General features: G+C 47.1%; 1 non-coding gene across 1 annotated transcript; it reads left to right on the top strand.

Moving 5' to 3' along the window:
- Positions 1-5,597: 5,597 nt before the first annotated feature.
- TRNAH-GUG lies at positions 5,598-5,669 on the top strand. The gene has a single exon. It is a non-coding gene; the product is annotated as a tRNA-His (tRNA).
- Positions 5,670-14,418: the final 8,749 nt, after the last annotated feature.

The raw sequence follows: 14,418 nt of genomic DNA, 5'->3' as shown, positions 1-14,418 counted from the left end.
CAGTGGATGAAGCCAGTAGGTTACTGACAAAAAATCAAGATGGACAGATCATCGTAGTCTGTATGGTTACACTGGAACTTCTCCCTGTGAGACGAACCAGTGTGATGGGGTCACATGGTCCCCATGGGGCAGTCACATGGGTCGTTGCCACTACCCTGCCCATGGGACCCAAGCCTGAATGGTGCCAGCCTCAGGGGACCCAGGCCAAAACAGGACATAATGAGGCTCCTCAGCCCAACAACTGGCTCGTCCCCTGGGGGGGTGCCCTGCATGGAAGAGCAGGGAAGTTTTCCAGAAATGCTCAGCCTCACTGAGAGCCCATTGTGCTCCAAATGGGAAGGAAGAGGAGTCAGGACAGACCCTTCTGTGGCCCACGTCCGTGAGCTGAGGGGACAAAGACAATTGGAGGACAACAGAGACCCTCTTGTCCCAATCTGAACGGTGAGTCTGGCCCAGTGAGTACCAGGGATAAGAAGGGCCTCATAGGGGGACCAGCAGTGATAGAGAATTAGAGAAAGCTCCCTGTCTCCTCTCACCTTCACTTGTAAAACAGATCGTCCCCACTGGCATCTCCAGTGCTTTCCATCCATCAGATCTCCTGAGTGGCTGGTGGGGATGGAAGTGGTTGGATCTGTGAGAAACATTCTGAGAATATAATAATAATAATAATAATAATAATAATAATAATAATAATAATAATAATAATAATAATAATGGTATTTATTAAGCGCTTACTATGTGAAAAGCACTGTTCTAATTGCTGGGGTAGATACAAGGTAATCATGTTGTCCCACGTGGGGCTCACAGACTTAATCCCCATTTTACAGATGCGGTAACTGAGGCACAGAGAAGTTAAGTGACTTGCCCAAAGTCACATAGCTGACAAGTGGTGGAGCTGGGATTTGAACCCATAACCTTTGACTCCAAAGCCCTGGCTCTTTCCACTGAGCCATGCTGCTTCTCTCTCTCTCTCTCTCTCTCTCTCTCTCTCTCTCTCTCTCTCTCTCTCTCTCTCTCTCTCTCTCTCTCTCTCTCTCTCTCTCTCTCTCTCTCTCTCTCTCTCTCTTTCCATAGTCCATTGCCAAAGCCAGTTATAGCTGTCAGTCATTGCAGTTATTAAGTGCCTTATGTGTCCTAATTGCTGGGGAAGAGAAGAATGAAATGATTATTTCTGCTAACACCATCGTGTTCTCCAAATATTACAGTGTTTTGTATAGAGCAAACACACGAACAGTACTATGGGGTAATTGATTCATTAATTGGATAAATTGGATACAATCCCTGCACCTCATGGGGGCTTGCAATCTAAAAATAAATGGGAAAGGGGAAGACAACAGACACTCATCAGTCTTTCCTTAATCCCACCCAGATAGGGCAGCCTCCCTTGGTGGTGATTAGGGGAGAGGACTCTGTGGGTTTAGTGCTGCTTTCTCTGTTCAGTCCCCCCATGGATGGGCCATCCTGGACTATTCTCTATATTGGCTCTGCCTGTGATAGGGTTTCCTGCCTCTGGTGTCTGAACCAGGGACAAGGATTGGAGGGAAGAGCATTTCGCCTCCAGATGGATGCTTTCTTCAGTACCTATTGTGTCCAGAGAAGGGAGAGAGTGGGGAGTGTGAGCCATAGCTCCTTGGAAATAGTTCTGAGAACTTGAAGGAACTGCTTCAGGGGAGAAAGTAGTAGAAAGAAAATGTTTTGAAGACTTACTACCTCCCACCCCTGGTCCCAGCCCACAGATAGGTGTGCCCTGGACAGGCTGGGTGGGAAGTGAAACAGAGGAGGAAGAAGAGGAGGAGGAGGAAGGGCAGAGGGTGAACTACTCCCCACCCTGGCAGTTTTCCTCCTTGCACTGCCCCTCCTACACAGAGCCGGGGACGTGGGCTTTTGTCTGGTTTCCACCTGATCTGCCCCCTTAACCAGTATGAATGAGATGTGCCTCATCAGGCACATGCAAAATATTCAATCAATCAATCAATCCTATTAATTGAGTACTTACTCTGGGCAGAGCACTATCCTACGCATTTGGGAGAGTACAATACAACAGAATTAGCAGACATGTCTCCTGCCCAGATTGAGTTTACCGTGTAGGGGAGACATTATAATGATAATAATGAAAGCATTTATTAAGCACTTACTATGTGCAAAGCACTGTTCTAAGCACTGGGGAGGTTACAAGGTGATTAGGTTGTCCCACGGGGAGCTCACAATCTTAATCCCCATTTTCCAGATGAGGTAACTGAGGCCCAGAGAAGTTAAGTGACTTGCCCAAAGTCACCCAGCTGACAATTGGCGGAGCGGGATTCGAACCCATGAACTCTGACTCCAAAGCCCATGCTCTTTCCTCTGAGCCACGCTGCTTCCCCAGCCTTATGGAGCGGGCTGGAAAACCTGACAGCTCTGGTCATAGTTGGGGGTAGTTCAGGGTTCCCAAAATGATATATATGATAGCATGGAGGAGAAGTGTGACCTAGTGGAAAGATCGTGGACCTAGGAATCAGAGAACCTGGGTTCTAAGCCGACTTTTCCACTTACTACTATGTGACCTCGGGCAAATTACTTAACATCACTATACCTTACTTCCATCATCTATAAAATGGGGATTTGATATCTGTTCTCCCTTCTCCTTAAGCTGTGGGCACCATATGGGACAGGGGAACTGTGTCTTATTGGTGATCTCCTAGCTGCTCCAGCACTTGCTACAGTGCTTGACACATAGTCAGTGGTAAACGAATAATAATAATATAATAATGATGGCATTTGTTAAGTGCTTACTATGTGCAAAGCACTGTTCTAAGCACTGGGGAGGATACAAGGTGATCAGGTTGTTCCACGTGGGGCTTACAGTCTTAATCCCCATTTTACAGATGAGGTCACTGAGGCCCAGAGAAGTTAAGTGACTTGCCCCAAGTCACACAGCTGACAAGCAGTGGAGCCGGGATTTGAACCCATGACCTCTGACTCCAAAGCCCGGGCTCTTTCCACCGAGCCACACTGCTTCTTTAGTACAATTAGCTGGATCCAACATCACACACAGGACATAACACTTGTTTCTATATTCAGTATTCAAGGGGGTTGTGACCCAAGAGGAGGATTAAAGACTATCTTTACCTAATGTTTTTATAAACCAGGAGTGTAAATCTGGTGTTAAAGGTTTTGGTGTCTTCTTCCCTCGAAGCTGAGGGCTAGGAGGGATGGAACCTAAAGGTCACTTTGACCATCATTGTCAGTTGAAGTTAGGAGCAATAGTCTTACTCCTGTGCCCTTTAGGTGATCTTGGAAATCCCTGGGAAATGGTAAACATTACCAGAATGAACGGTTTTCTCCTCATGGAATTCTCTGACATCTGGGAGCTGCAGCTGGTCCATGCCACACTGTTCCTCCTGGTCTACCTGGTGGCTCTGACAGGGAATCTCCTCATCATTGCCATCACCACCTTTGACCAGCGCCTCCACACTCCCATGTACTTCTTCCTCAAGAACTTGTCCTTCATAGACATGTACCTCATCTCCACGACCATCCCGCAATCCATTGGCAACTCCCTGACCAACCACAGATCCATCTCTTTCCTCGGTTGCGCTGTCCAGGTCTTCTCCGTGGTTCTGTTTGCTGGTTCAGAGCTCTTTGGCCTCACTGTAATGTCCTATGACCGCTACATTGCCATCTGCTGCCCTCTGTATTATGAGGTCGTCATGAACCGAAGGGCCTATGTACAGATGGTAGCTGCTTCCTGGATCAGTGCAGGGCTGGTAGGAGTCATGTCCACAGCAGAGACATTCTCACTGCCCTTCTGTGGGTCATACGAGATTCCCCAATTCTTCTGTGACATCACCTCTGTAGTCAAGCTCTCGTGTTCTAAAAGTCACATTGGCCTTGACATGATCATAGTCAACAGTGCTTCTTTTGGTGTCTTCTGCCTGATTTGCATTCTCATCTCCTATGTCTTTGTCTTCTCTGCTGTGATGAGGATGCTGTCAGCAGGGGGGCGGTCCAAAGCCTTCTCCACCTGCCTGCCCCACCTTGCTGTTATAACTGTATTCTTCACTACAGCTGCTTTCGCTAACTTAAATCTCTCCTCTGACTCCTCATCAATCCTTGACTTGCTGGTGTCCATGTTTTACATAGTAGTCCCCCCTGCCCTAAACCCCCTCATCTACAGCCTGAGAAACAAGGACATGAGGGTGGTGATGGGGAGGGTACTAAGTGTACATATTTATACCAAGGATCAAAAGTTTCTCTGTCTTCCTTCATCCTGACATTTCTAGGCCCCACAGATTGTTGCATCAATATGTGGCCTACGTAACAGAACTCTGTGACAGCACTGACTTCTGTGTGGCTCAGTCAACTTTTTCACCTACACAAGGCTCCTGCCACTGAACTCTAGCTTCACAGCTCTGGGAACCTTTTAGACATACAATGGGGATTGGGAATCCTATTCTAGATTGTAAACTCCTTGTAGGCAGGGAATGAGTCTACCAAATCTATTATACTGTACTCTCCTAAATACACAGTAAGTGCTCAATAAATACGATTGATTGATTCCCCTCTCTCAGTGCTCCAGGAGACTGCTGAGGCCTTGGGAGCCGAGATCCTTCTTCGGGAAACAGGGAGGTTCCCTGGCCCCTGACAGAAGCAGTGGGCACTAGGGGGAGGGGCTGAGGGGTGGGTGAGGGAAGGTGGAGTGGAATAGATTTATTGGGAGTTTTCCATGGAATGCCTGGACTGTGTTTAGTGGGTGGCCTGTCATTTCATTTCATACCAAACAATCTGGTTCTCATCTGGTCCCTCCCAGTTCTGGTGCAGATACAACATCCTACGTGGCTATGGCTGGTCTTTTTTCATTTTGTTTTGTTTTTAAATGGTATTTCTTAAGTACTTACTATGTGTCCAACAATATCTAAGCTCTGGAATAGGTACATTTTAATTAGGTCAGTCACAGTCCATGTCCTGCATGGGGCTCACAGTCTAAGTAGGAGGGAGAACAGGTATTTAACTCCCATTTTACAGTTGAGGAATCAAGGTACAGAGAAGTTAAGTGATCTGCTCAAGGTCACACAGCAAGCAATTGGCAGAGGTAATATTAGAACCCAGGTCCTCTGGCTCCCTGACCTGGGCTCTTTCCACTAGGCTTTCCTGCTTCTTTTGTGGGCCCAACCTCTCTCAGCCTTGGTTCCTCTGCTAAGTCAACCAACCAGTCAATCAGTCGCATTGATTGTCTCAACCCTGTGTGGAGCACTGTACTAATTGCTTGGGAGAGTGCAATAGAATTAGTAGACATGATTCCTGACCCCAGGAGTTTACAATCTAGTCGGGGGGCTACAACACAGCACGAATAGGAGGACATAATAGAGTGTAAATGAACACACATAAGGACTCCAGCAGCATGGAAGTGATGGGGTTGAACCACAGAACCTCTCAGAACATAGCCGTGCCCACACTGATCCCCCCACTAAACCTGGGTGAGGGTTTTAGGATGAATTCAGAGGCATGTTTCACTCTCTACATTTGCAACTGGAAGACATCAGAAAATACGATTGATCGATTGACCGGTTGACTGAAAGGCTGATTGTCAGAGGTTATTACCAGGATTTCTGTGGTGTGCCATGATTGTATAGTGGTTAGTACTCTGCGTTGTGGCCGCAGCAACCTCGGTTCGAATCCGAGTCATGGCAGAACGGGAGGCGAAGTGTCTTTTTTCCAGCGCTTAGAAGAGTGCCCAGTGCTTAGAACAGTGCTTCGCACATAGTAAGTGCTTAACAAATGCCATCATTATTATTGTTATTATCATTATTATTATAAAACTGCCTACAGTTTACCCAAATTGTCCGTCATTATGGGAACAAGCAGGATGCTGGGATGCAGATGCTGTTGTTTCCATGGAAACCTCTCTGGCCAGCTCCATTGCTGCAGGTACAAGACATTGTCTCTCTGGGTCTCAAGGGATCACAGGACAAGAAGGTTCTCACATCACCTAAGCCATTAGATCCCTTCATAGGCACCAAGTCGGTCCTCCAGGGAACCCCCATGGTACAGCGGCTGCTTTATCTGACGGGACAGGGGACTGCCTGGAGAGCAACTAAACATCTGCAGCAGAGCTTAGAGAGGACGAGGGCAACACACTATCCCTTCATGGCCATCTACACCCAGGAGTCCGAGAAGAGAGGGGATCATCCCAACAGGGCAGAAGTCAGCGCTTCCCAGCCCCACACTGCCTCGATGAGTGTGACCACGGGCAGTACAGGCAGGGAGGGACCAGCAGGTCAGTGAGTGAGATGGAGCCAGTCGAGGGAGACTCTCACACTTGGGGGCCAGGTTGGATTTCAGGTTGGGTCTGAGTCCCCCAGCAGGGCAAGTGGGCTTGTGGGAGGGGAAGCATTAGCCAGTGCAGTGCCTTCCATTTCTCACGAGGCTCCCCTCCATTTGCTGTCCAACCACGGCTATTCTGGCAGCTGCCTTCCGGGCTATGGCACCATTAGCACAGCATTGGCACTCAGATGTAATCACTTCATCTTTCGATGGGTGCTGCATGTAGCAAACCTTCACACTGTGCTTCACCCTTACCCACCTACTCACTGGATGCATTCAGCCCCCCCAAGTCATCGATGCATCCTGCATGTCAAAAGTATTGGCATATAATAATCGATGTACTGCACTTTTCCCACCTAACCAGTGGCTTCTTTTTCTGACCTAGGGAGACATATAACAAGTAGAGATAAGACAATTCAGTGATGCTGCCCACACAACAAAGGCTATCATCAATTTCTTCACCCAGAACTTTTCCCCAAATCTTGGGAGAATACAATGGGGTAAAAGATGAATTCCGTTCCCTAAAGGACATTCCAATCTACTGGGCTACATGGACAATCAATCAATCAACGAATTAATCATATATATTGCACACTTTCTGTGTGTACAACACTATACTAAGTGCTTGGGAACATACAATACAAAAGTGTTGATAGGCACATTCCCTGCCCACAAGGAGCTTACAGTGTTCAGAGGGAGACAGACATTAAAACACATTATGGAAATGTTCGTAAGTGCTGTGGGGCTGAAGGTGGGGTGCATAAAGGGTATAAGTCCAAGTGCAAGGGCGATGTAGAAGGGTGAGGGAATAGAGGAAATAAGAGTTTAATCAGGGAAGGCCTCTTGGAGGAGAAAATTGGACACAAAATAATTTACAGCCTGGAGGAAAAGAAGAATGGAAAGAGGGATATGTAGATTAGTAAGTGATTAGATAGTAACATGAAGTATTGTGGAAAGTTGCAAATGTGTAAGTGCAGAGGTGGTAGTTGGGTTGATGTGGCCTGGGGAGAAGAAGCATTCACTCTGAAAGTTCTCTTGGAGAAAGTGGGCTTTCAAGAAGCTTTTTTGTTTTTTTGTTTTTTTTTTCAAATATGGAGCTGTGTTCTGGGGAACTGAAGGGTATAGGTGTTCCAGGAAGAAAGACCATCGAAGCTAGGGGCTGGAGGAAGGGGAGTTGAGAACAGGGCACTGGGAGGAGGTTATCTGGAGCATAGTAGTAAAGAGAACAGATACAAGAATAGAGAGCTCTTGGATTGCCTTGAAACCGGTGATCAGCCTTTATTTTCCTCCTTACAGGGAGAGCTGCCATCGGATTCCCTTTGCTTAATGCTTAAAGTGTTTGTGTGTGTTTGTGTGTGTGTGTGTGAGAGAGAGAGATAGTATGTGAGATGGGGCCAGGGAAGACAGCCTAGCCATGCACAAACAAACCAGGGTCCCTGCAGGGCCTGCTGCTGCTCTTTGGACGGGGAAGGATGGTAGGAGCCGTGAAAGTCCATCTGCGGAGATGGCGAGAAAACCAGGAGAATTGCAGATGTATTGCAGTAGGGGTCAAAGTGCCAGAAATAGTAGTAGTTACACTTACTGAGTGTCTATTAGGTGTGACACACTGTACTAAACGCTTGGGAAAGCTTAATGGAAGCCTCAGCCACATTCATTGTCCCCAAGCAGCTTACGTTGTAGGGGGGATGGTCTGAGCGGAAGAAGAAAATACAAGGCAGAGACAACATCAAAGTGGGCAGACATACTTGGGAAGATAAAACTTATTGGGCAGGACAGTGTCCCCTCCAGGCTATTCTCCTCACAGCATCAAGGACTGCCTCTTCTGAGGGTTGGTCCAAACACCATCATTCCCTACCCAGAAAATGTCTCCAGATGCTGCATCTGACATCGGAAAACCTGACCAAAACTGAGACACCTTCCCCACCCCACCTGCCTCTCCCTGCCCTCAGTTTCCGCTCCGCGTCATCCGTGCTCTCTGCTCCTTGGAAGTCCACCTACCAAATAGTACTATGCACTAAGCACCTAGTGCAGTGCACCCCATCAAGTGAGTGCTCAATAATAATAATAATAATAATAATGCCACTTATTAAGCACTTACTATGTGCAAAACACTGTTCTAAGCTCTGGGGAGTTTACAAGGTGATCAGGTTGTCCCACGGGGGCTCACAATCTTAATCCCCATTTTCCAGATGAGGTAACTGAGGCCCAGAGAAGTGAAGTGACTTGCCCAAAGTCACACAGCTGACAATTGGCAGAGTCGGGATTTGAACCCATGACCTCTGACTCCAAAGTCCCTGCTCTTTCAACTGAGCCACACTGCTTCTCTCAAGTGCTTCTAGAGCCCGGGTTTTGGAGTCAGAGGTCAGGGGTTCAAATCCCGGCTCTGCCAATTGTCAGCTGTGTGACCTTGGGCAAGTCACTTAACTTCTCTGTGCCTCAGTTCCCTCATCTGTAAAATGGGGATTAAGACTGTGAGCCCCCCGTGGGACAACCTGATCACCTTGTAACCTCCCCAGTGCTTAGAACAGTGCTTTGCACATAGAAAGCTTTTAATAAATGCCATTATTATCATTATTATTCTACTACTACACTGCCTGCTATGCTCTACATTTAACCCTTCCCTGCTCTGGGATATCAGATATGCTGCCTTCCAAGCCAGGAATGTCTTCCTCCTGTTTCTTGCAAAAGAAAACTTTCTCATCTTCCAGATTTCTGGCCCCAAATTCATGTCCTCCAGAAGCCTTCTGCCAGCCAGGACATGAAGCACACTGAGCAAGTAAGGAGATAGAGACACTTTTTTTCCCTTGCAGGCCACTTTCCCTCACCACTTGCATAACCAGACCATATCTCAAACTCAACATTTCTAAAACAGAACTCACCTTTTCCCCTAAACCCATGCTTCCCTCTAACATTCCCATCTCCGTTGTCAAACCTGACACCCTTCCTATCCCTTATGCCCACAGATATGGTGTCATCCTCAACTCTTTGCTAATATTCAACTCTCACATTCATTCTATTGCCAAATCCTACTTGTTTTTCCAAAATGACATCTGAATCCATATCTTCCCCTCAACACAAAGTGCTATCACCCTGATACAAGCTCTGGTCCCACCACGCCTAGACTACTGCATAAACCTCCTCGCTGGTCTCCCATCCTTCAGCTTCTTCCCCTCCAAGCTATACTAGATAGTCAGCCCACAACTCTCCTCTCCCCCAAATTCTCCACTGCTTTCCTGTTTTATGCAGATCAAGCAGAAATTCATCACAATTGTCTTCAAAGCTCTCCATCATCTGGCCCCACCGTACCTATCTTTTCTCCTCTCCGACTATTCCTCAGCCCACTCTCTTCATTCCTTCTGAGCCGATCTCCTCTCTCGGCCTTGCTCTCAATTCTGTCCCTACAACCCCCTTTCTCTTTACCCAAAGTAGACAGAATACAGTCTCCCCACATCTCAAGCCCTCCTAAAATTTCACCTCCTTCCACAAACCTACCCTGATGAACTTTCCAACACCTGAGCCTTCGGCCAACTCTAGCACTTTGAACACTCATTTCTACTTTCCTCAATTATTTATTTTCACTACAATAATTGAAAATATTTGTCTCCACGTTATATTGTAAACACCTTCTGATATGGGAATGTGTTATTTCTCTACTCTGAACATCCCAAGTGCTTAGTACAGTGCACTACACAAAGTTAGTGCTTAGTGAAAACTATTACTATGATTACTAGTACTACAACTACTACATTCTCCATCCTGTACCTTTGTAGTCTGGTTTTCATCCCTTAGAGCATATGCTCCTTTAAAATTCTCTCCTGATTATGTGGAAGCATTTTACTGTTTTGAAGATCATTTGGAATTAAATATCTATCTTTGAACATGCCAGAAGCTACTCTTCACATAGAATCACCAACAAATGTTCTGCTGATTTGTTTTCACCCATCCCGTAAATAACTTTAAATTTGGTCCTTCCCTCTTCCTTTCCAGGGCGCTACTCTCACTTCACTGAAACGACCAATGTCTCCTTGGTTACCAGCTTCCTCCTGATGGGGGATTTTCCGATATCAGGAAGGCTCAGGTCATTCATCTCATTTCACTGAAATGATCAACGTCTCCTTTGTCACCAACTTCTTACTGATGGGATTTTCTGATATCAGGAAGCTGCAGGTGGTTCATGCCGCACTGTTCCTCCTGGCCTACCTGGCAGCCCTGACAGGGAATATCCTCATCATCACCGTGACCATCCTCGACCGGCACCTCCACACCCCCATGTACTTCTTCCTCAAGAATCTGTCCTTCATAGATATCTGTTACATCTCTTCCACCATCCCTAAATCAATTGCCATCTCCCTGACCCAAAATAGCTCCATATCTTTCTTGTTCTGTGCCACACAGCTCTTACTGGTGGTTTGGCTGGCTGCTTCAGAGATTTTCGTCCTCACAGCAATGTCATATGACCGCTATGCCTCCATCTGCCACCCTCTGCGCTATGAGCTCATGATGTGCAGAGAAGCCTGTGTGAAGATGGTGGCAGCTTGCTGGCTCAGCGGGAGTTTGTTTGATTCCTTGTTTTCCATTTCAACATTCTCTCTGTCCTTCTGTGGGTCCAAAGCTGTCCAGCAGTTCTTCTGTGATGTCCACTCCCTGCTGAAGATCGCCTGCTCTGAGGACCACATAGCAATTGATGTGAGTGTGTCTGCTGGGGTAACTTTAGGTGTCATCTGCTTAATTTACATCATCATCTCCTACATTCACATCTTCTCTGCCGTGCTTAGGATGCCGTCCACTGAGGGCCAGGCCAAAGCGTTTTCCACCTGCCTGCCCGATCTCATTGTCATCTTCATTTTTTTCTCTACTGGGATGTTTGCCTACCTCATGCCACTCTCAGTCTCCCCCTTCTAGACTGTGAGCCTGTTGTAGGGTAGGGATTGTCTCTGTTGCTGAATTGTACTTTCCAAGTGCTCAGTACAGTGCTATGCACATAGTAAGCACTCAATAAATACGATTGAATGACTATGTGGCAGAGTGGGGATTAGAAACCAGGTCCTTCTGACTCCCAAGCCCTTGCTCTATCCATTAAGCCACACTGCTTCTCAATACAATTGGTACTCTCTACATAGTAAGAGCTGGGAGCATACGTAAGTGTGAAGGGTGACTATTGAGCTGAAAAAGTTGGGCTGTTCTGAGTTAATCAAGGAAGACTTCCATGGATTGGGAAAGCAGAGACCGTGTCACTTAGACCTCAGCTTTGAGGCTTTCCATTACCTGTCTCCTTCTTATCTACCCTCTTTCTCTTCTTTCACAGCACCCCAGTTCATGCCTTGATTCCTCCCAAGCAAACCTAATAGAGATCAAGGAGACATCTTCACATACTCATCATAAAGGACCACAACGACCTGCTCAGCCTCAGCAGCACACATTGGAAAACTGTCCTTGCCAAGGTTTTCTCCTAGGGCCTGGAGGACAGCTCTATATCTTGAAAACTCTGTAGACAATCCGTCTAATGGGGGACTGGGATTACAGCGTTTAGAACAGTGCTCAGTGCTTAGAACAGTGCTTTGCACATAGGAAGCGCTTAATAAATGCCATTATTATTATTATTATTATCAGCAATGGAAATGGACAATTTACTTGAGAGAGGAAGGCAGGGGAATGTCCCCTTTAGGGTCCTTCCCAGTGCAGATTTCACCTCTTTATTCTTCAAGCTATAAATGAGAGGGTTCAGAGTCGGGGGCACCACGGCATAGAGCACAGACACCAAAAGATCCTGAACGGAGGGGGACTCTGCACAAAGTAAGCGCTCAATAAATATGATTGATTGATATATGATACATAGGAACACAAATGCTGAGGATAAGAGCTGGAGAGCCATGGTATATACAAGTGCTAAGAGCAGTGTTGGATTGATAGGCCTGGGGTGTTGGCACTCAGTCAGGGAAAGCTTTCTAGCAGAGGTGGAAAGAATAGAAATTCCTTATGTCTCCTCACTGATACTGGGAAACCCTGTGTCTTCCCTCTGGGCAGTCTCTTCCTTCCTGTTGGGAGATCCCAAGAGAAGCTGTTCCTTGCTCCAGATCTAAAGACTGTCTGCAGATGATCTTCCTCTTTGCAAGTGTGCTGGGACACCCCTGAGCTCTGCCCCTATTAGGTGTGCTGCTACATCTCCCCAGGATGTAGGAGTAGAACCAGGCAGATACCCAGGTGTGGGTGTAGGTGGGATAATAATAATAATAATAATAATAATAATAATAATAACAATAATAATGTATTTGTTAAGTGCTTACTATGTGTCAAGCACTGTTCTAAGCACTGGGGTGCATACATGGTAATTGGGTTGTCCCACGTGGGGCTCACAGTCTTCACCTCCATTGAGAAGCAGTGTGGCTCGGTGGTAAGAGCACGGGCTTTGGAATCAGAGGTCATGGGTTCAAATCCCAGCTCCACCAACTGTCAGCTGTGTGACTTCGGGCAAGTCACTTAACTTCTCTGGGCCTTGGTTACCTCATCTGTAAAATGATGGGCATATTACTCCCCTCCTCAAAAATCTCCAGTGGCTACCAATCAATCTGCGCATCAGGCAGAAACTCCTCACCCTGGGCTTCAAGGCTCTCCATCACCTCGCCCCCTCCTACCTCACCTCCCTTCTCTCCTTCTACTGCCCAGCCCGCAACCTCCGCTCCTCCACCGCTAATCTCCTCACTGTACCTCGTTCTCGCCTGTCCCGCCGTCGACCCCCGGCCCACGTCATCCCCCGGGCCTGGAATGCCCTCCCTCTGCCCCTCCGCCAAGCTAGCTCTCTTCCTCCCTTCAAGGCCCTGCTGAGAGCTCACCTCCTCCAGGAGGCCTTCCCAGACTGAGCCCCTTCCTTCCTCTCCCCCTCGTCCCCCTCTCCATCCCCCCATCTTACCTCCTTCCCTTCCCCACAGCACCTGTATATATGTATATATGGTTGTACATATTTATAAGCCTATTTATTTATTTATTTATTTTACTTGTACATTTCTATCCTATTTATTTTATTTTGTTGGTATGTTTGGTTCTGTTCTCTGTCTCCCCCTTTTAGACTGTGAGCCCACTGTTGGGTAGGGACTGTCTCTATGTGTTGCCAATTTGTACTTCCCAAGCGCTTAGTACAGTGCTCTGCACATAGTAAGCGCTCAATAAATAGGATTGATTGATTGATTAATTGATTGATTAAAATGGGGATTAAGACTGTGAGCCCCCCGTGGGGCAACCTGATCACCTTGTACCCTCCCCAGCGCTTAGAACAGTGCTTTGCGCATAGTAAGTGCTTAATAAATGCCATTTTTATTAATAATAATAATAAATGCCATCATTATTATTTTACAGATGAGGGAACTGAGGCACAGAGAAGTGAAGGGGCTTGCTCAAGGTCACAAGGCAGACAAGTGTCGGAGTCAGAATTAGAACCCACGTCCTCTGACGCCCAAGCCCGGGCTGTTGCCAGTAAGCCAAGTTGCTTTCACAAGTACTGACTGAGACCAGCCCCTCAGATGGGCTCCCTCTGCCCGGGCCACTCGGTTGTCCTTTGGGGTAACAGGGAGCAGCAGTGACAGGCTTCCCGCACCGCCCCCCGCCCCAACAGCTTTCATACTCCGCTTGTTGATGGTTACATGAGCTTCTTCCTCTGTAATGACCCTAATCTACTAATTACAATCCTATTGTCTTCTGCTCTTAGAAGACAACGTGCCTGGACCCCTGCCGTTGTGCCAATGCCTGGAGCCTTTTGGTGTGGCTCACCTGCTATCATAGGAAACAATATACTGAAGGGCATTACATTTAAAAGGGTGTTCAGCTTAGTGCAAACTGCTGCTTCAAGAAGCTATGGGTTTGGAAATGGAAGGGAGGTGGGGGGTGGCTTGGTTTCCATTGCCAAATGTTGGTACTCAATAAATACTATTCACTGATTGATTAAAAAGCTTCTCGCCTTCCGCCCGGCCCCTTCACTCAATTTAACTCCTAATCCACTCCCTTCCGCAGTGAACCAGCGTGGCTCATTGGAAAGAGCACGGGCTTTGGAGTCAGAGGTCATGGGTTCAAATCCCGACTCTGCCACTTGTCAGCTGTGTGACTGTGTGCAGGGCACTGTACTAA

The sequence above is a fragment of the Tachyglossus aculeatus genome, unplaced genomic scaffold (genome assembly GCF_015852505.1).
Source record: "Tachyglossus aculeatus isolate mTacAcu1 unplaced genomic scaffold, mTacAcu1.pri scaffold_195_arrow_ctg1, whole genome shotgun sequence".
In the NCBI taxonomy this organism is placed as follows: domain Eukaryota; kingdom Metazoa; phylum Chordata; class Mammalia; order Monotremata; family Tachyglossidae; genus Tachyglossus; species Tachyglossus aculeatus.
This window is presented reverse-complemented; position numbering and strand designations above follow the sequence as displayed.